This window comes from Anser brachyrhynchus, assembly GCF_964034855.1.
Source record: "Anser brachyrhynchus genome assembly, chromosome: 7".
NCBI lineage: Eukaryota > Metazoa > Chordata > Aves > Anseriformes > Anatidae > Anser > Anser brachyrhynchus.
The window spans coordinates 5140825-5161490 of NC_137701.1; the positions used below are offsets into that span (position 1 = coordinate 5140825).

The 20666-nt window shown below is 44.1% G+C and overlaps 1 protein-coding gene across 4 annotated transcripts in view; it reads right to left on the minus strand.

Annotated features, from left to right (window-relative positions):
• MYO1B (myosin IB) overlaps positions 1–20666 on the minus strand; it is a 178879-nt gene that overhangs the window by 92611 nt on the left and 65602 nt on the right. For 3 of the 4 annotated variants that reach the window (XM_080598787.1, XM_080598786.1, XM_080598785.1), the window contains exon 1: positions 10685–10818. The exons of the other annotated variant lie outside the window; for it this stretch is intronic. The gene's annotated coding sequence lies outside the window, so the exon portion shown is untranslated. Of the gene's footprint in view, positions 1–10684; positions 10819–20666 lie in introns of those variants that run through there. 4 annotated transcript variants of the gene reach the window in all.

Sequence of the window (20666 nt, forward strand, 5' to 3'; positions counted from 1 at the left end):
CTATTCTGGTTTAGCTAACAACAAAAGATAACCTGGCAAGCTCCTGGGATAAGCTGGTTGCCTACTTGCAGTAATAAGCAGGAAAAAAGCACTGTCAAGAAAAGCCAACAATGTTTAAACACATTAAACAATTAGATTGAATTAATAAATAATTTAACCTACTAGAAGAATTTAATAGATTAATATATACAATACTTTCAAAATACCAAATGCTAATTTTAAGAGTAGGTTTAAAAACAACTCAAAAAGTCAGCACAGTACACAGTTTAAAAAAAAAAATCTTGATATAATTGCAAGACGAAACTTCAATCAAGATTTTCCGCAGTACGTCACTAAGCTCAGAAACACTCCAAATCCACATCCAAGTATCTGGATTTGCCACATATACAAGGGTGTCTGGCAGCTGGAAATCTTCGCTCCTCAGTCCTGGTGAGCACGTTCAGCACAGTCTGGAGAGCTGTATATAAAAGTAACCGGCTCCTACCTCTGTATGTATTCTGGCATCCTTTAAGAGGATGAATGTTCCTCAAGAACCATTTTCAAGAACAAGGGCTATGAGAGGATGGGACCTAAACACGCACTCAGTGGCTCGGGGACCGGTAATGATTAAAACCACAGCTGTGCTGGTTAGACACCAGCAGACAGGAAATTAGGTTAGAGGAAAGAAACAAAATGGGTTATGTCCTTTAAAACAAGGACATGTTTAATTTTTTCACATGAAGGCTGCTGAATGGGAAAAGGTTTTGGGAGGGAGGGAAGTGAGGCTCTGTTTGAACTGTGCTGTAATTTCTAACGGGAAATTCAGTAGAAACAAACAAAAACCTACACCGTACTCCCTTGATTTACCTAATACGTGGCTTTTATGACTGTAACATGCCATTTTGTTGATATTAAGCAAAACAGCAATATTGTATAAAGATTACGGCTGTCAATTATCAAAATTTTAATATGGTAACAAATTATCTCAGAAAAAAGGCAGAATTTTTCTAACACTTAGAGCCTGCAAATCAGATTCTTCCTCAAACATTTCCTGAGCTCTCCTACACCCACTTACCACTCGAGTTTTCTTCCAAATTTACCTTCCTTATCCCTAAAGCAAACACTGGCAGCATTTCAGAACATCTCTCTTTTCTCTAGTCGTTTGTCAAATCTCTTCCTCCTAGCACTGGGTTTACATCTAGACATTGACTCAACAAAGTAAGAGCACTTTCAACGCATTTCCATCCTCAGCAATTAAAAAAAAAAAACAAACAAACAAGGAAAAAAAAAGATTATACTGTAATCCCTCAAAGTTTGACCTATTTAATGTTGGACAACCAAGGAGCTTTTTTAAAACACGGACGGCTCTGTCTGCTGCTTGTAATGCCTGGGAGTGCCATACTGAGCTCATGGCCAGCTAGGCCAGCTGAATCTAAAGCCTTCCTCTCCCTCTTGGCCACAAATTAAAAATTACTCTGTTACAGAGCCATAGCAGTCTTATCATCAGCCAACTTGAAACGAGAACTAGTGACAACTATAAATAGAGGAGGATACAGAGAATAGGCAAACCCTCCAAAAGCCTTGTACAATTACATTCGCATTCTGCTACGGGGGAAATGAAGTCATACCACATTTCTGGCTTAGCACTACAGATCTGCCCAGGTTTTTCCACATCACCCTCGTTCGGTCGAACAGGAACAGCCATCACCTGCATCCTGAAGCCATGCGGTGCTCAACACCCGGTCACGTTTGCTGCGCTGGAGTTGCCAGTGGCAGCAGAGGTGGCTTGCGTGGTTTGCTGTGGCACCGCAGGCAGGAGTGGTACATGATAAATACAGCAACACCAGTAAAAGCACTCCTAAGAAGTAAAATGCATCTGCTGACTCTCCATCTTTCCTTTCTTTTCCTTTGGCCAGTGTCTGAGTACCTCGTGAACTCATTTCTGTTCCTCCCACCGAGCAGTGCCGCAGCCCCACTGAACAGATCAGCATTTTCCAGGCTGAGAAAGTTCAGAGTCTGGGGCTTTTGAATCAGATAATGTTTGCACCAACTTACCTAGCAAGCAGGGCCTATGATTTGAAAGCCTTGTGCAACTTCTCTTTACTTTCTGGAGGCACTGACCAGTACTCATGCATACCACATTCCCCGAGCAGTTAACAGCAAATAGCTCCAGTAAATTGCACCAGTAAAACGTAACACTGCAGGGTCCGTTTGTATTGAGACCGCAGGAATGTTTGCATTAGGCATCAGCTCAATGGGAATGGCTCTTTAGCAACATCAGATTACTGCAGAGCTGTGCTCCAGTAACTGCAATTTAGATGACAAAAGATTTTCCCAAAAGAATCCAGTAGAAGAAATGAGTACTGTGCTGGCTCGTGCTGCGAAGCCCCACGCATTTCACTACAGCCTGTGCAATTTTCAAGGAAGAAATAGGCCACTTCAAGTGCTGCTGAACAAACAACTGCAATCCCATGAAGCAACATCATCTTGTAGTAGTTTAATGATGAAGGCTCAGCTGCAGTTTAGAAGAACTGACGGCGCAGTAATTACGCTCCATTTGTAAGCTTACAGGAGGATCACTGGGACATTTTATCCTCCTGACACAAACAGTGGCTTGAACTTTCTTCATTAATATGGAGAGGTTTGGTTGTTATTGCTGGGATTCTTCCGGGATTGTTTGTGGTTTTTCACACCAGCATGGTTACAATCTCAATTAAACAGTAATCAGTTGTTATTGGAATCGCCCAAAAGTGAGAGAGATGCCTCCTCTGTGCCTCTACCATATCCTCGGTGAGCCCACACATCACACTCCTGTCACGTACAAGGTGCGCTGGACTCATCACAACAGGGAAACAACGGAGGTATATGCGCACTGACACAGCCCTGCCCTTCTTCTCTTCCCTACTACAGGAGGAATTCATGAGACCTGAGGAGGGGAAGAGGGGCTGGGTTTGCATTTCTTGAAGGCTGCTTTCTGCTATGCTTGCATCCTAGTTCAAATAGCATTAGCTTGGACATTTCCTGCTGTAAGAGACTGTGGGGTATGGCTTTTCTACTATTTCTACTTCATACTCCCAGCGCTACAGGTTTTCAAATTACTTCTAATGATTGTTTTGCAACCACAACACAATAAATGTCACCAGTAATTAAACTCGGGCTGATCCATCTCCTAAGTCAACCTGCAGCCTTGCTGTAAAGCTGAGCTGGCTTGCTCACACAGTCACGCTAGCTTTTGGGAAAGGCATTTTGTTCCTGCAACAGTGCTAGGGCAGCCTTCCTCAGCACCTGCTGAAATAACAGTCTTAAAATAATCTAAAGATGTTTGGAGCTCCATTTTAGCTCTGCAGAAGTTCCTTTACATTTTGGAATATATTGGCAGGTTTCAAAGATTATAGGTGTGTAGTAGCCTTTTCTGGCTACTCTGGAGCCTGGAAACTTTTTTTTTTCCTCCTTTAAATTACTTCTGTTTTACAGTGAGAACACCTTTAGCATTTTCTGTGCATCTGGAAATTAGGTCTTCACTAACAAAGCTGTTTTGCTGTCCAGAATTCTGGTCAAATTCCCACTGACTTCAGCAGAAACAGGATCCACGGCGGTTTCTTGCATTTAGGCTTTTCTTAGTCATTGTCTAACCACACAGTTTTATAATCACTCCAGGTCCACAGCTACAGAAAAGGATAAAATATTCAGGAGGAAAGGGGAGTCTTCTTTTTGTTCATACCTTGCTATGATTGTCTTAAATCTTTCTCAAAACGAGGGGCAAAACGTGAATGTAAAATCAGAAGTTGTCAGAGCTTCTGCCTTCTTCCCCTAAAGGCTGCATTTCGAATTGACAGTGTTCTTCATAGAAGCACATTTTTAAAAGTTAGTTGCTAGTGCAGGACATAAACACAAAGAAAACAGCCTCATTCTTTAAAATTAATTAATTAATTAATTAAAAAATAGCTTTTAGTGCTGGAGGAGCAGGGGATTGCCTTTTGAACCGGTTATCTTTATTTTTCAACCTACCGCTTGAAATCTTCTGCCTATTTTTGGGATACTGCCCAATCCAAAGGTTAGGTTTGCATAGCTGTTGCAGAACAGGGGCGTGAAAAGCAGGGCAGCACTTATTTATTTTGGGGGATTTTCTTTGTTTGCTGTATGTGACACAGCAGAAGCTTGTTACCACACCAGAGCTTGCCTTCAGAAGATACCCCCCAGCAGATCCTCACAAAATACTATATGGAAACAACCAGCTTCCCAAAGCCAAAACACTTCTTTCAAGTGAGGTTTCACTCCTCTGGGAGCAATCCAGCCATCAACAGCAATCCGCATCTTTAATTTCTACTTGTATTATTGCAGTGTTTTTGCTTTCCTTTTGACGCAAGCTGCCAGGCATGGAGCAAGCTGCTGTGTCCTCCAGCGCACACAGAAACCACACATCCCCACTGTAGGCAGAAGAAATCTGCCCATGGTGGGGAAAGTGGAGTAAGCAGCAGTCTGCTACGTTGGTACGAGATGCCTTAAAACCAAGGGGTTAGAGCAGAGCGCATCGTGATCTTCTCAAATGTTCGTGTGCACTCCGTGCTCGGCAGTCAGTGACAAACCTCCAAGATGTGCAGAGCGTAAAATAACAACAGGTCGCCCTACAGCTCGCCACCACTGTCCCTCCCGCACATCACTTTCTCTACAGCAAAACACTGGGGTTTTTACAGAAAAGTAGTGGGGAAGGACATCAAGATACCTGGATACAAACGTTGCAGGAACAGGAAGCAATATTTGCCCTACCCCAAGCTAAACAAGCACCTATTGAAGGGCAGAGGAAGCCCAGGTAAATTACAAGCACTGTTAGATGTGTTTGCTTGTCTCAGGTGTGGAACATCCACGGTTTGGTCATTTTTCATCCTGAGGTCACTTTCATTAGTTCACCTGAAGTCATAGCATAAAAGCCATCAATTTTTAAGTCAAGACATCACCAGCTATACCTGCGTATCCTAGTGCTTACTAAGAGGTATCCGGGACAACATGGGCAGTTCAGAAAGCTGCATTTCGAGTGATCACTCTGCTCCAAACATCCACGAGGTTAGAAGCCAGCATACAGCTTTTTTACTGAAGTTCACAGACAGTGCATTTTCCATCCCTGTGTTTCAGCAGGCACTACCGTTGGGCTGGCAGTTTTAGGACGCCAAAAGCCCCGTTCACAGCGGGACACCTGCAAGCTTCCCCCGGGTCTGGAATCTGCTGCGGGGTACGAGGAGCTCCGGCTGCACCCTTGCTTGCCAGAAGATTTACAGGGGTTTCTCCCGGAGTGAACTTGGTTTCAACACAGCCTCAGGCTCTTTGATCACTCAAGGTAACCTCCAGAGTCCTTTTAACTCCCGCGGCCTGACAGCTGGTAACTGAACAATGACGACAGCAGCTCTATCTGTTCTGCACGTTCGAGGCTGGTGCCAAACCCACCGTCTCATACAACTGTGACTACTGTATGCTACAGCTTCTCCGGAGTGCAATTTTTCAGTCTTCTCATGTTTCATGAGAAACAGTGCCTGCAATATGCCTAATTTCTAGTACTCATGGTCAGCAAATATCCGCTTCTTGCTTGTCCCAATGCTCTTGGTGCTTTGTTTTGAAATTTAAATGTGTTTTCTTTCTCCTTAATGTTTCCTTTCCTACATCACAGGAAAATATTTAGAGAGGACCTTCTCCCACTCCTCATTTTGGATAAAGCAGACCCAGGATTTCCGATGCTCCTCTTGGTGGCTTCTCCATGCCCTGGCCCACCACAGCAGCCCTTTTCTGCTCACTCTCTTATTTGAGCCCATCTTGGCTGAACGGGGTTAACCAAGGATGCAGAGAAGATTCCTGGTACATCGTGGCAGCAATATTTCTTCACCATGACCAGGAATATTCCCTCCAAGGAATAGGGATTATTTTCCATTTCCTTTTCCTTCTCCAAAGCTTCGCCTTGACCAGCACTACTCTAATTTACCCTGTACAACAAAAGTCAACTGCTCCGATGGGCACAGACCTACTGACACACAAAAGCTGGGAGACTTCTTCAGACTCTTAGTAACCAGATGATAGTTTAGCCTCTATGTTTAACTACTCCCAAAAATCATCTCTGCCCCTCAGCCACCACCATTTTCCTTCTGACCTCTGTCTAAGCCTCCACTGACGAAAAGGGAGAGGAGCTGATATTTCTGCTACGAGTTAAGACTTCTCAGATATTCCTTCTGTCATGTCTGATAAATGTGAGTCCCACCAGAAGAAGCCTTCTCCGCACCCAAAGAAGCAGCCCTAGCAAAGCTGCTTGGCAGAGAGTTAACCAGTCCCTGGAGTCCCAGAAAATAAATGGACCTCTTCGACACTCAGCCAGCATCTCCAGCACCCCTCTGTTAGGCAGCTTATTTGTTCCTGGGAGGAACAATGGCAAGGATTAACACCAACTTCACTCATCTCACCAGCCTTCCCAAAAGCAGAACCAACTTCTCAACACACTGCCACCCAAAGGGTCCTGTGCAGGAAGGACTTTAAGGCTACCTCTTTGAACTAAAAGGGCACCATTAGCTTCTGCAGACACTCTGAACACGAAGGCATCACAACACAGGGGTAAGTGCAACTTCCTTTGCCCCTGCTTTTACAAGATACAGAACACAACACTTTATCATCCAGCGTTTTCCCTGTTTCCTTTCAGAGGTGCAATTTTTCAAAGGTCAGCAGGCAGGATTAAAATACAGTGTCAGGACATTACATATGATGTATTGTGCATAAGAAACAGTTACCTTCAGGCCAAGCCTTTAAAAAAGATACTCAGACACCACTGCTCTCTTGCAGATACAAGGAAAAATAGACTCCACAAAGAAAATGCAAACTTCCTATAAGAGAGCAGAAACATTTCAGAATGCAATTGCTCTGTACCTGGTTTTCTTCCGTTGTAGCAACTCCTGCAGTTTAATTTTTCCTATTCCTAATTCTTAGTACCCTCGGCAGCACTTTAGAACATACTATGAAAATCATGGAAAACTACAGAAAAAGAAGCAGGGAAAGAAAAGCAAGAGAACTTGCATACAGAGCATACTTGCGGGCCCAGAAAACTTGTACCACTGCTGACCAGGCTGTGGTCACAAACTTTTAAAAATTGTTTTCTGCTGACAGTGGGAAAAAACAAGTCTCACCCTCAATGACTGTATCTGGAAAATAAAGAAACCTACAGCAAGTAATTCCCACAGTAACCCACCGAACCTTCGGTTACTCAGCATTTATTCCTCTTAATTATCCCCTCTCCCCTTCTTCCTATACGCTTTTTCCTGGTATCTTTACTTTTCACAGAAAAGATCTTTGTGACAGCAGATGTTCCTCTCCTGCGCTCCTTGGGACTCTGATATTTGGCTTCCTTGTGGTGGGCCTTCAGCTTGTTTGAAGAAATACTAAGTCTAGCTGCTTAGGCTTGACTGCTTTCAATACACGAACTGGAGTATTAGTCTGCACACAGGTTTTCCGCTGGATGGAAAGGTGCTGCTCTTGCTGCTGGGGCCCACTTCTCCTGCTAAACTGCCTGCCCAGAACGATTCGCACAAGGGCTTGCATCTGAGAAGGGGACTCGGTTGGTTGTCTTCAGCTGTGAAACTGGATTTTGGAACTTCACTCTCTCCCAGTGAAACACTTCCATCACTGCAGAGAGTTTATTAACAGAACTGAAATACACCAAGAAAAGGACAGAAGCATGCTTGCCAATGCCATACCGGACATCTCACAGTAACAAGGAGTTGAGAGAGAAAAGTGCTAACCCTGTCTGCGTGGTTTTCTCTAAAAGCTGTGCGCTTACATGCAAAAAGACAACCTGGATCGGCCTAGCCCTGCATTTGGATGATACATCAGTCAAAAATGTCAGGTCTGCAGATAACTCCAAAGACCCTACTGTTACTTAAAATCAAGATAAGTAAAAAGCGAGATAAACAGCTTGGTTTTACAACAGGGTTCTTCAAACCAGGAGCAAAGTATCAAAACCAGAAGGACTCACCGAAAACGGCCATGCATGCCATAAAAGCACATTCCAGCTCTACTCACAGAAGAGCCTGTCACAGGCCAGGCTGGTCCCTGAGGAGCAAGCCACGCATTTCCCAGCCCACCAGATACAGCATGGGACTGCAAACACATGATATGCCAGTGGCTCCAGGATGTGTGCGTATGTATATATATGTGCGAAAGTGTGTGGAAAAGTTTTGAGAACTTCACCTTTCTCTTCTCTTACCACTCTCTCCCAAGATGGGGATAAAGTCCAAAAGCAAAATGGAGAGATCCTGGCCTCCACAATTGGTTCAGACACTGAAGTCTGGAGTCATGAAAAGCGTAAGAGCAAAGCTTTTACAATCTACAAGCAAGCTGGGACACAGCTGTAACGGGCGAACGTTTTGCAACTGATGCTCAGACCCACCAGGAAAAAGATTCACAAACTTGTGCGATTCTGGTACGCTCTGCAACAGATATCGCACAGCACACAACAAAGAGCTGCAGCTCTTCCCAATACCCCATCAACACAAAAGAAAAACCTCTCTTTTTTTTTCACCCTAGGAACTGCAAAACAAATGAAAATTAATGTTATTTTTTACTGCCTCTTTATGACAAAGCGTGCCTTGATGTTAGTTTATACATCAGAAATCAAGCTCTGGTTTCCCTCGTTCTGGAGGATGTGAATGGTGAGGTTACATAAGGGTGTAATAGGAGCTGTTACTTCCTTTCCCAGTTGAAGAGAAAAAGCTGTGGATCAGGTTACAGACTCAAGGGCTGGTCATCACTGCTGCAGCCTTCCCAAATTTTGCTAATAATCCTCCAACAAACAAGAGAAGCTGCTTAGATACCTCTTATTTCAACATACAAAGGCTCTGAGAATTTAAAAGACTACATATATAGCTATTAGGGAAAGAAGAAGAAGAAAAAAAAAGCCTTTATTTTTGTGTTTCATCAAACTCAGGAAATTCCCCAAGCTTGAAGCATACAATCACTCAAGTCACCGCTTTCCATTTCAGTTTGTTCTTCATTAGCACAACAAAAAGGATGAATGAAACATAAGGTCAGATTTACAGGACAGCCTGGCATGTAAGCTGCACTAAACACACGGAGCACACCACCAGAGAGTTTAACTTAGGCCGGTACGTTCACGTTTGTCCCAGCTCTGACCACACTGAGCATGCAGAGGGAGGAAAGGCAGTGTCCAGAGTGGCCCACGACAGCACTAAGCTGTTCTCCAAACTGCTCCGCTTGCTCTTTCCTCACCTTCCTCCCTGATTCCCAAGCCATTGCTACGACTGCTGCCGAAGGAAGATGAGATCAGAATCCAGCATGAGGAATTTCTGTTCCCACAGAGCTCAGAGAAACCGGATGATCTCAGAGGATCATGTGAAGAAAGTCCATGACACTTCCATGAGGCAGAATGTCTACAGTGTATTGCCAGCAGTTTCTTAAGAGCGCACAGTGGGAAAAATTAATGGCTTTGCTTATGTTTCCAATTTCTCTCTCCCACTTCCTCCTCTCATTTGCCAGACTTTATTCTCCCTTCCCCCAGAAGCAATTGTAGGCTTGCAATGTACATTTGCCCTTCTAAAGGCAGTGCAGCAAGTCTTGCACAATGTTTGAAAGGGCTAACACATGTAGTTAAAAGTGAACTCCCATGCCCTGGTGTTGGTTTCTTGCCATAGAGATGTGATGGGACGGGAAGAGAAGGGAAGAGAAGGGAAGAGAAGGGAAGAGAAGGGAAGAGAAGGGAAGAGAAGGGAAGAGAAGGGAAGAGAAGGGAAGAGAAGGGAAGAGAAGGGAAGAGAAGGGAAGAGAAGGGAAGAGAAGGGAAGAGAAGGGAAGAGAAGGGAAGAGAAGGGAAGAGAAGGGAAGAGAAGGGAAGAGAAGGGAAGAGAAGGGAAGAGAAGGGAAGAGAAGGGAAGAGAAGGGAAGAGTCTGTGATGTACAATGCTTTAATGAGTTCTTTCACCCTCGCCTTGTGGACGGCACACTCGATCCTCTTGTGGCGCCCATACAGAGTCAGAAACCTTCACAGTGCCCATCAGATACACCACCTAACCCCACACAGGTGTTCTCAGAGACATCTCCTTTCCTAAGGACAGCAGAACTTGTGCTAACCTAAGACTTGCTGCACTTCTTGCAAGCACATGATACTTGCCGCACCATGGCACAAGCCGATCCGAGCGGTGACCACAGGGACTAACGGCAATGCCACAACCACGACACCTCAACACAGAACCATGGCAGAGGCAGCACATGTAGGCACTACATTAAAGATGCTTAAAGCCAGGTCTGGAAATAAGAGCAAGCCAGGGATGAGCATTGTTAACTTTACGGTGTTTGAGAGTAGCTGGGCACCCGGCTCCACCAGACGGGTCCCGCTCCTGCTCCCCAACACCACACTTTTGGGGCAAGCCTGGGTTTTGTCCCGGGGCTTGACAAAGCGCCGCTTCATCCAGGGATGGACGGACGGGCAGCCCTCACCCCCGTTAGCAGCACGGCAGTCGGACGCGGCTAACTCCTGCCCCGACGGCCGCACCACGCAGTCAGCCATTTTACCTCCCCGCCGGTGCCTGCCGACCTGCCTGGGTCGCTCGGTGCCGCCCCGCGCCCGGCCACCTCCTGACAGAGCCGCCCGCAGCCGGGGGACCCCGGCCCCGAACAAAGGCTCCCGGCCGCCACCCACCGCCCCGGCCCCTCACAGCCCCGGTACCTCCGCAGGCAGCGGCTCCCCGGCGCCTCCCGCCCAGCCGCCGGCGGACGCGGGCCCGCAGCAGCCGCGGGGAGCGGCCCGGCCCCAGCCCCAGCCCCGGCCCCGGCCCCGGCCCGTGAGGGGAGGAGGAGGCGCCGCCGCCGCCCCGAGCTCGCAGCGCCGCCCGGCGGCCGCTGCACGGCTCGGTACGGCCCGGGGCTCCGGTGCCGCTTCAGTCTCGCCCGCTCCTTCCACCCAGCTCTCCAGCCCACCGTGCTGCTGCGTTCTCTGCCAACTAACGAAGGGAAAACGATTTTAATTCCTTTTACTCCAAACGTCAGTGAAAGTTACCTCAGAATTCTTGTTTCTGCGAGGAAAGCAGTTGCTGGCCAGCCAGCGCTGTCTGTAACAGCGCACCGCACCACAAGCCAGGGACTGCAAGCATCTCACAGAAGTGCCTATTTCACAGTAAAAATCATCACAAGTCATTGAAAATTAAATTTTCTACCTCGGTTGTTAACATTGTCCACTTCATCCAAAGAAGAGGAAAGCGCAGCGTTGCTTTCCGTACAGGCTCCTAGTGCTGCGCTTCAGCAGGGTTAACGCTGGCCACGGCACGCGCTTCGAGCCTGTTCGACGCTGAGACTCCTGTAAATAAGTGTCCATCCGTAACAGCTGCTGCTTGGCAGCATTTATAACACAGGCAATATTAAGCATCCTTGGGAGGCTGCCTTGTCCTCCAGGCAATGAACCCAAAATATCCACCGTTCCCCCACTCTTCCAGCACTCCATCCCCGCCTTGTTTCAGCTCTGCGTGAAAGGTATCTCATTACTCATGCTTACTCTGAGGTAATTTAGCATTGTCACTCTTTATAAAACGTGAATTAGCAGCCTACTGCTACACCTTACACTTTTTGCTTTGTCCTGGCTTAATAAGAAACATTGATCCTGAAAGCTTTTTTTCTTCTTTCCCTAAAGCAAGCTAGTGCAATATAAAGGCTATCACCACTCAAACTTGGACTTTTTTTTGTCCTTTTTACTACATCTGCTGGACTACCACAATCACTGCTGACACAGCCTGCAGTAAATTAAAATGAAAAAAAAAAATCTGAAAGACATGCCCGGTCACAGAGGAGGAACCTGATCCACCAGGCAGAGCCTGGGAATTCTCTTCCTTAAGGAACGCAAGGGCTCCCTTCTGGAAGCCAAATGGTATGTCCTGGACCACGTAAGAGATCAGGGATAATCTGTACTCAGCACACAATCAAGTCTCTTTTGAATGCTAGGTATGACCTCGAGGATATTTATGGGGGATTTCCAGCCACACTGCATCATTAACCGTGCCCTCTTTAGCATGCACGTGCCATCTGAAAAGGGCACAGGCAGAGACTGCATCTGGCAGCAGCTTACAGCAATTTTAGAGAGAGACGTGAACTGGATGCCTGGTTTGTAGCTCCCAAATCACAGCCTCACCAGAAGCTGTGGCAGACAGCCGTGTAAACCAGAGCAGGCTACAAGCCGCTCACTTAGAGATGACTGATTTGTCTCTTTCTTTTTTTTTTTTTTTGGACATTTCCACCGCCTAAAGCCTGCTTTGCCAACCCGAACCAGCAGGAACAGAGATGTCCTCCTGCCGCACAGCCCACTTCACGCAAGAAAGCAGAACCCATCCCGCAGCCAGCTGCCGAGGCAGCAACCCGAGAGCCACACTGCGTCTGTGTGGCTGTCACTGTCCCCCAGGAGAACTGCCCTGCTGTACTCCTCAGCAAGCAGTCCCACAGCAGCCTCCTGGTGCTACTGGCCTTTGAGGAGCATCCTGCAGCCCCCCAGGACATGCCCTCTCCTAGCTGACTGGCTGTCCCCCTCTCTTCTAGCAGACTGGGCGTTTCAAGTGGCTTGTCACACCTGGGCTGAGAGCACGGCTCTTGGCAAAACAAAATCCAGCTAGCATTAACACTGAGGCTTTACTTCTTCCCGGTCACTCACCTGCTGCTGGGTCTGCCTGGAGATGTGGTGTGCTGCCCTTCTCGCTCTCTTCTCCTCTCTGACCCAAAAACCCATCTAAAATATCTTTCCCCACAGAGACCACATTAACAACAAAGCTTTTGCTTCCCACAGCAGATTAAAGACTCTCACAAAGCAAGCAAGATGGTTCAGCTGTGGTCAATCCAGCTCACTCTAATTTATGGTACATTTTTGTACCTTTTAAATCTGAGCGCACTGCAGGTTACAGACCTTTTCCTGAAAAGCAACAGCAGCCTAGATCTTTTTTTTTTTTTTTTCCCCCATGCTTTTAAGTTCTGTCCTGAAGGGGGACGGACGATAGTTTCTTGATTACAGCCTTAAGGGCTACAGAGTTTCAGAAGGCAAGCAAGTCAGATACAAAAACAACCAGAAAACTGGCCATTCCTCAGATTGCAAGGGCACATCTGTGGAGATTCTGGGTCCCATTTTCACTGAGAAACCACAAATCAAGCACACAGCAGTCCTCAGTTTTATCTACAGCAATATCTGGCAATAAGAAGAGCAGTAGTTAATGCCTAGAAATATTTCCTAGCCAACCTCACAGAGAAAAGGCACAGAAATGCTGAAGCAGAAACTTTAAAGAACAAAAATAGATCCACTGTGAAACTTAATTTCTAGTGTATTTGCAACAAGGCAGCATAGTGACCCAGTCTCGGTCACATTCATGGCTCCACAGTGAGGCTAACTCACTAGAAATGCAGAAATATCTAAAACACTGCTAGGTAAAACTGGATGGGAGGTAGAAGTGCTCTCAAACGCACTTAGTTGGTTTAACCATGCATTTAAATTCATTCAATAACATAATTACCAAGTTTGTACGTAAGGTAGAATTTTTTAATTTGTAACTTAAAATTACCTTTCAAAAGAAAATAAAATGAGAAAACAAAAACTCTTATTTTCCTTGTTCCTAGGAAAACAATCTTTGTTGTTCCTAATCTTTCTTTCAGATACCAAGGATAGTTACTGATTGACATGATTTATTATTTCATACTTGTTTGGATATACAATTCTCATATATGGAGAGAGAAACCAGCTACGTAAGAACAAGTTATTCCTATTCATAAAGGAGGAAACTGAGTGAGCAAGAGTAACACTGCCCCCTCCCCGCCCCAACACAGCAAATCCTCGACAGAGCTGACAACACAACTTAGACAACCACATTTTTAATCTCCCTCTTTGCCAGAAGACCAAGCTTTGTCACTGTTCCTATATTCAGTAAGAAAATCCTGCAGGCTCACAAAATGTTGCCACTATACCTCTGCTCTAAATCGGTGGGATTGAGCACACACTAGAAGACTGTGGAAATACACCCTCCAGCTGTTATGACGCTTTCCCAGTTCCACCAAAATTCAGCATTTGTAGGACAACTACAAGAAATCTTGCTCTAAGACTGAGCATAGAGAGTTAACAGCAATAGCCTCTGGCTTCATTTGTCATGGCAAATGGGCACAGGTTTGAGCTCTGCCTGCATACCAGACATTCAACAAACAAGCTGCCAGTGGCCAGGAGAATTCTGGTTTTGTGTCTGGTGAACTAGAAAGCAAGGACTTCCTGTGAATACAGCTCATCCTTCACTCACCTGTGGCAAATGGAATTGCATACAAGTTAGAATGAGTGAGGAGTGGTTCTGTACAGCCACATCTCCTTCATGCTTTGGAAAACATCATTTAATTCACTGCTGAGATAGATCATCTGCTTTCTCCATCTGTGAATCTTACAGAGGATTGTATTCCCACCTGTCAAAACACTGTCAACATTCATTTTTGCCATAATGTCTCTGCTTTTTGCCAAACAGGGTCTTTTCCTTTTTGTCTAGTGGCAGCAATGCGCCTTCAATTAGCCTGTCATTTTTCTCCATTGCAGCTAAGACCCACATAGGACAGCCCCAGGGTCCAGACCTACCTATTGAGAGATGAGGTCACCCCAGGGGACATTTCCCCGTGTGTTAGCATTAAGCACAGGACAGCATCTGAGATGCAGCACTCACATTTTTTTCAGGCTACATCAGGCTTGAAATCCGTTTGGTCCTTGACATAAGCTACCAAAGTCTCCAAACTAAGCTTGTACACTTCATGCTAAAGGTCTTGTGATAGCAAAGAATCCCCCTGGTGTGGACGTGGCTCAGCTCCCACCTTCTCACACCACACGCCAGGCTCTATCTAGTGGCTGAGTGCTTCCTGCACACGTTTGGGACCCTCACAAAGTATACTCGGAAAGGTGCCCTTGGTCATTGCAAACACTAGCAAGATCTTTACATTAGCACAAACAAATTAAAAGAGCAATACATTCAAAGTTTCATTTCCCCAGTTGTTTCCTTTGAAAACACATTCCTCAGTGTCAAACTGCCCAAATGGCTCTGCTTTTCAGTTTAAGAGTAAGTACATCTATTACAATTCAGAAAAATGCGGAAAAGAGAAAGTCGAAACCACAAAAGAAAGATGAAGATCTTCTGCCACCCCCATAATTCTGCAAACTTGGAACGTATTTCAAGAGCTTAAGGAAGAGTTTGACCAGAAGCAAAGTGTGCCATTTCAGACTTCCTAAATAATCCTTTCTCCCCACACCCAAAGGATTGTACTGTTGATGTTGGGGAGTAGGAGAAAGTCCTGTTTTTGCAGAACAAATCTTTCCTCCTGCTGGAAAAAAAAAAAAAAAAAAAAAAAAAAAAAAGCCTTTTTGGAGACATAGTTGAATGCATCCCTTCACAAACAGCCTCTGAAGCAAATAATAAAAACCGTAATTTAGGGAGGGAAAGGACCCAGTGCTGTGTGAGATTCAAGAGTCCTCAGATTAGGTGGTAGGGTAAAAAAACCTTCATTTTGAAACCATATAACACTAGGAAGAAGAGTTTCTTTGTGTACTGGAAGACAAACATTACTCGTAAAACAGTTGCACTGCAATCTCTGGGCACACAGTGGAACACAGCCTGAAAATACTTGCAGCAAGATAATTGTGGATATTCTTGTCTCATTGCATATACTTTTCACGAACTCTTTGATTTTATAATGTGTTTCTGTGGTTCCCCAAGCACAATAGATGTTGGTTTAATGACAGAGTTGCACTGCACTGAGATTTCTAGCCACACGTAACATCTGCTTGTGGGGATTCTCCCTCCTACATGTGTACGAACATAGCAAAGACGCGGCTTTATGCTTTGTATGGTCGTCTGTCCTTCAAGACTCTGGTTAAAAGGAAAACATTTTCTTGGATCATGGATATTGGACCAGCACTACTGTCGCAAACAAAAAATTACGCAGCACAGGTGCTGGAATAGAACTGTAGGTATATGCAAACTTCTTTTCAGAATAAAACCAAGCAGATTATACTAATAAATCCTGCACATCACATACTGAGGCTTAACAAGTTGCTGCACACTAATGATCATTCCTGTGTGGTAGTAGGAAATGATGTGGAATTTCTACAATACATGTATCAAGATTTCTAATGAGGAGTTATGCTTTACTATTATTTTTTCCATTATTAGAAGCAGGTCTGATATTTCCACTAGAATTTGAAAAAGTGAAAGCTGACAAAATCTTACAAATGAAACCAACAAAATATCATGGTGGAAAAGGGGTTGCACAGAAGAATAAAAGACAATGGAAGAATAAAAGAGGATGACCTGGGTCTTTAATAAAAGGCTGTGAAATCTTAGCACAGACCTTATAAATACTAATACTGAACAGTGCACAGGTAATTGCATATGAGGAAATTATTTTGCATGTTTCCTTTAATAATGTACAATTCTCTCACCTTACTGATTTTCTTAAAGAAGAGGTTAAATGGGAACTGACCTTGCAAGTATTAAAACCTTTTTGACTCCACACAAAAGCGCAGGCCGATGAAGAATGCAGTCAAACTCCTTGCTGGCTATTCATAGCATGGTAGCAACAAAGGAAGCATATAAGTAACGGGGAGAAGAGCAGCGTGGAAAAATAAATGGCTAAAGAGCTCAGAAACAAAATGTTTCTGGAAGTTCCCTCCTAATCATTTTTGTAAGTCTGAGAGCTTTCCACTTCCCCTGCTTTCTAAAGAAAAGCGATCAACTTACCTCAGGCACATAAGGACAGTTTTATTTCCAACTTAATTGCAAGAAAAGCCGGCGGAAGGTAACCCAGCTGTGATGGATGTGACTGCACATGCCAGACAGACGTTGCCAGCATCAGAGTTCTTCCTACGTTCCCCAATTGTTAACTACTCACTGGAGATCTTGTGTGTTTTATGTGCAGAGAAATAGCAATTTCTTTGTTCTCCAACTTTATTACAACATAGCGAACTCTTTAGGAGTGCAATTTTTTGCCAACAAGAAGCAAATTAATAACACATGTATGTGGCACATTTCTGCTTCCACCACAGGTGAGTGCAGTGCTTGTAAGAGATGCGATCTGCAGCCTTCTTAAACCAAGGACCTTGGATCTAGCCCCGGCTACGGCACTGTGAGCCAGCTGCAGCTCTACTGCAAGAAGCGAGGCTACAGTGATGTAACTGGTGCCTCAGCCAGACCTTTAACTCTATCCAAATAGAAACGGAGCAAACATCAATGCAACTTTCCTATGCGCTGCCCTATTATCTCATCATCAATGCACTTACTCAAGCTGTTACACTACCTGGTTCAATCCAAGGGCTTACTTCATTGAATGTCAGCACTAGACTCTCAAAACACAACTTACGTGAATACTGCCAGCATTCACTGTGCACAATTTCATTATTCTCTGTGATTATTACTCTGTGTAACATATAGATTATCATTTCTACACTAACAAAATGTACACATTATAATCAAATGCATTTTTGATGTTCAAAGCCTGGTTCAGCCCAGTTCTACTGCTTCAAGAAGACGCTCTGTAAAATCCAGAAGAGCTACCTAACAAAGATCACTATATTCCCAGCACCTGGTATTGTGCCTACTTCCAACATGATGCAAAAAAAGGCATAAAGAGAGCAGGATGTAAACCAAAGCACCATCCCAAGCTGCAAGGATCTGCAGAGTGCAGGAGCTGTGAGGTTTGCTGTTTCAGGGGTATTACCCAGCAGCACACAACGGTTCCAAAGGTCCCGTATCACGTGCACAAACAGAGATGTTGCGAACGGACATTTGCTAAACTGGCTGGCTACTTGCTTTAGACAGTCCTAAACAAATATAAATTGAAACAATCTGTAGGACGCGTTGTCTCTGAACTAACTAAAGATGTTCGGTTGACTTTGGACTAAATTACCCAACAGCTTCCACACAGAAAAAGGCACACATGAAATAAACTGATTTACTGCTTTAATATAAAATACAAATAGAAAGGGTCCATACACAACCCTATGGTTTCTGTAATGAGTCTCTGAAAGAAAGCACAACTCAGAGAGAGAAAATAGCTAGAAAGCTGCAGTTTCATCTGCGAGCTCTGAAGCGTCCACTTAAAAGATGAATTACTCTTTCTGCCTTAAAAAAAAAAAACAAAAACAAAAAACAAAACAAAAAAAAAACCACCATGATCAGAGAGCGGTCCTGAGAGAAATAGATAAAAAAGCAACCTTTCCTTCAGCACATCGCCCATCCCAGGAGCCAGTGGAAGTCACAACCTTTGAACTTAGTAGAGCACAAGGCCTGGTCCCCCTGTACATTCAGAAATACTGAGAAGCAAATGAGGAAAAAAGGCGTCTGCCCCTCCTCTCCATCTCATTTGCTTCCTAGGCCTCTGCAAAAAGAATAAGAAGAACCCAAACTAGTCAAAGTTACTTGCTGTATTGCCTCAAATCTATCAGTTGCATCAGCAAGGACAATGTCAGAAAACCTTTTACTACAGGATGCACGATGAGGGTTACTGCACCATACTTTACAGGGAAACATTTTGTTTAATGGCTTAGCATCATGCTAAGCATGCCGTCAGAGTCAACAACATGCTGGCAAGGCCGCAGAACTGTTGAAACAGGACAACAAGCAATGTGAAAAACCAACAGCGAAGCAGATACTGAGATACATATGCTACTCAAGCTCTTGAAAAGAACACTCATGTCAAGAAAGTTCCTGTGATTTGATGCAGGGACTTCACATCTGGAACAAAATACATTTTCCAAGGTGCCATGGTGCAAGTATTGAGGCTGGTAACTTTATCAACAGAGCACACCAGAAGAGACAGAAAGTCTCCAGAAGGCTGAGTACTTTATTGCAAACAAAGCTGGTAGACTTTAAGTAAAACTACGTAGGCTATAATGAATGCTTTTGACTGTAAGGAGAAAAATGAATGGCTTGACTCCAGAAACTGTCTCTGCCTACATATAGAACTAAGTCTGTAGGAGATCCTTATTCAGCGACTTTACTACAAAAGACATGAATTTACATTTTCTTGTTTAAAGAACAGATAACTTTCTCCATGTGGAAAATTCCTGCAGACCCAGGCTTGAAGGAATGAATGAGCACTGCAAGGAATTCCATACATTGCATACAAACACTGGTGACTGGTGCCATACTAAGGTCTCAAAGATTACAAGGAAAATGCAGCTTTTTCAGGGCAGAGGCTAGGATATCAATGCCTATTAGTCTGCAGCTGCTCACCTCCTGACAGTATAGTTTGAGATGTATGAGGTCTTAATCAAGCTCAGATGAAAGGAAAGGTTTCTTTTAATTGCTATCAATGTTAATGAACAACTCAGTCTTGTTTAAACATCCAGACAGTGATACGGGTGAATATCTGAGTTTATCATGTCCTCAATCTTTTGAATAGCTAGGTTTTATTTGCTAAGCATTGGTCAGGCCGAAAGGAATGAGCTTACCCTGAGAGGGATTGGCTGAACTTGAGGTCTGGACTTCAGATAACCAAATGTTTGGGATTTGATGCAATTTTGCCTCAGCCACCTTTGCTGAGTTTTGGGCTGTCTTTTCAAACTGAGCAACTAAAGAAAAGTGCCGTGGCACCTTCATGTTAAACAGAAATGCACGTTCTCACTCCAAAAGGCTTTTACTTGGTGGTTCTGTATCTAAAAGATAAAAAGAAATGCTGAAACTTTGTGCCAAAAGTAAAAATACAAACAGAAATGGATGTGCTAGTATTAGGTATGGTTTTGCTAGTTCTTGTGTTCGGAGCAAAGGACTCCATATTAAATGCCATACTGGGGAAAAAAAAAAAAAGTATCACACATCAGTTTTAAAAACAAAAATAAAGTCCTTCATAAAAGCATTGGAAAAATCAGTCCCTTTGCCTCTTCTATGGGGTAAATTCATATATGCTCATTTTATTCTTTATTTCATTTGCTTTTGATTATTCCAGCAGCCTACAGCAGCAATATTGTTCCAAAACAAAACAAACAAAAAAAAAGCACAAAGACATTTAATCTAAAACAAAATGGTATCTATGCATTTTTAATCGGGAGAATGTTTCTACTAACGTTAGATTTTTACAAAACCTTTTGATTTTATACTTTTCATATATACCAATTCAGATCATGCATCAAAATACCTCCTGTGAAATTAGAATAGCCCTGTGTAATTACTAAACAACTGCAACAAGGGTTTTCAAATGCTTACTCACTTGTCTGCTCCATGTACTGTTGCATAACAGCTTCTCATGAATTTATTAATCGTGGACATATCACTGTTGAAATATTCAGTATGTTGCACTGGGGCTTCCTGCTCATCCCCCAGGGTAAACTCCTTTCCTATTGCTCTGGCTCACTCAGCTTCTGTATTATTGACTTCTTCAGTAATACTGCAGTTTTATCTTTCAGGTTTTTGAAGAAAAAAGTTGCACAGGAAAGATGAAATACCAACTAACCCGTTCATCTGCCTGCAGAAACAAAGTTCCATCCTCTGCAAGCAATATTCAACTAACTCGGGGTAAGTGCACTCTTACTTGCCAGTGACATTCATTTAGTCCCCTACATCCTTTCCAACTAGTGTGGAAAGGTTGCAGCTGCTTCTGCAGCCTCTTAGCCTTTTCAGCTCTCACTGAAACCAAATTTTGGGGAAAATTTAGTGGAATTTGCATTCAGC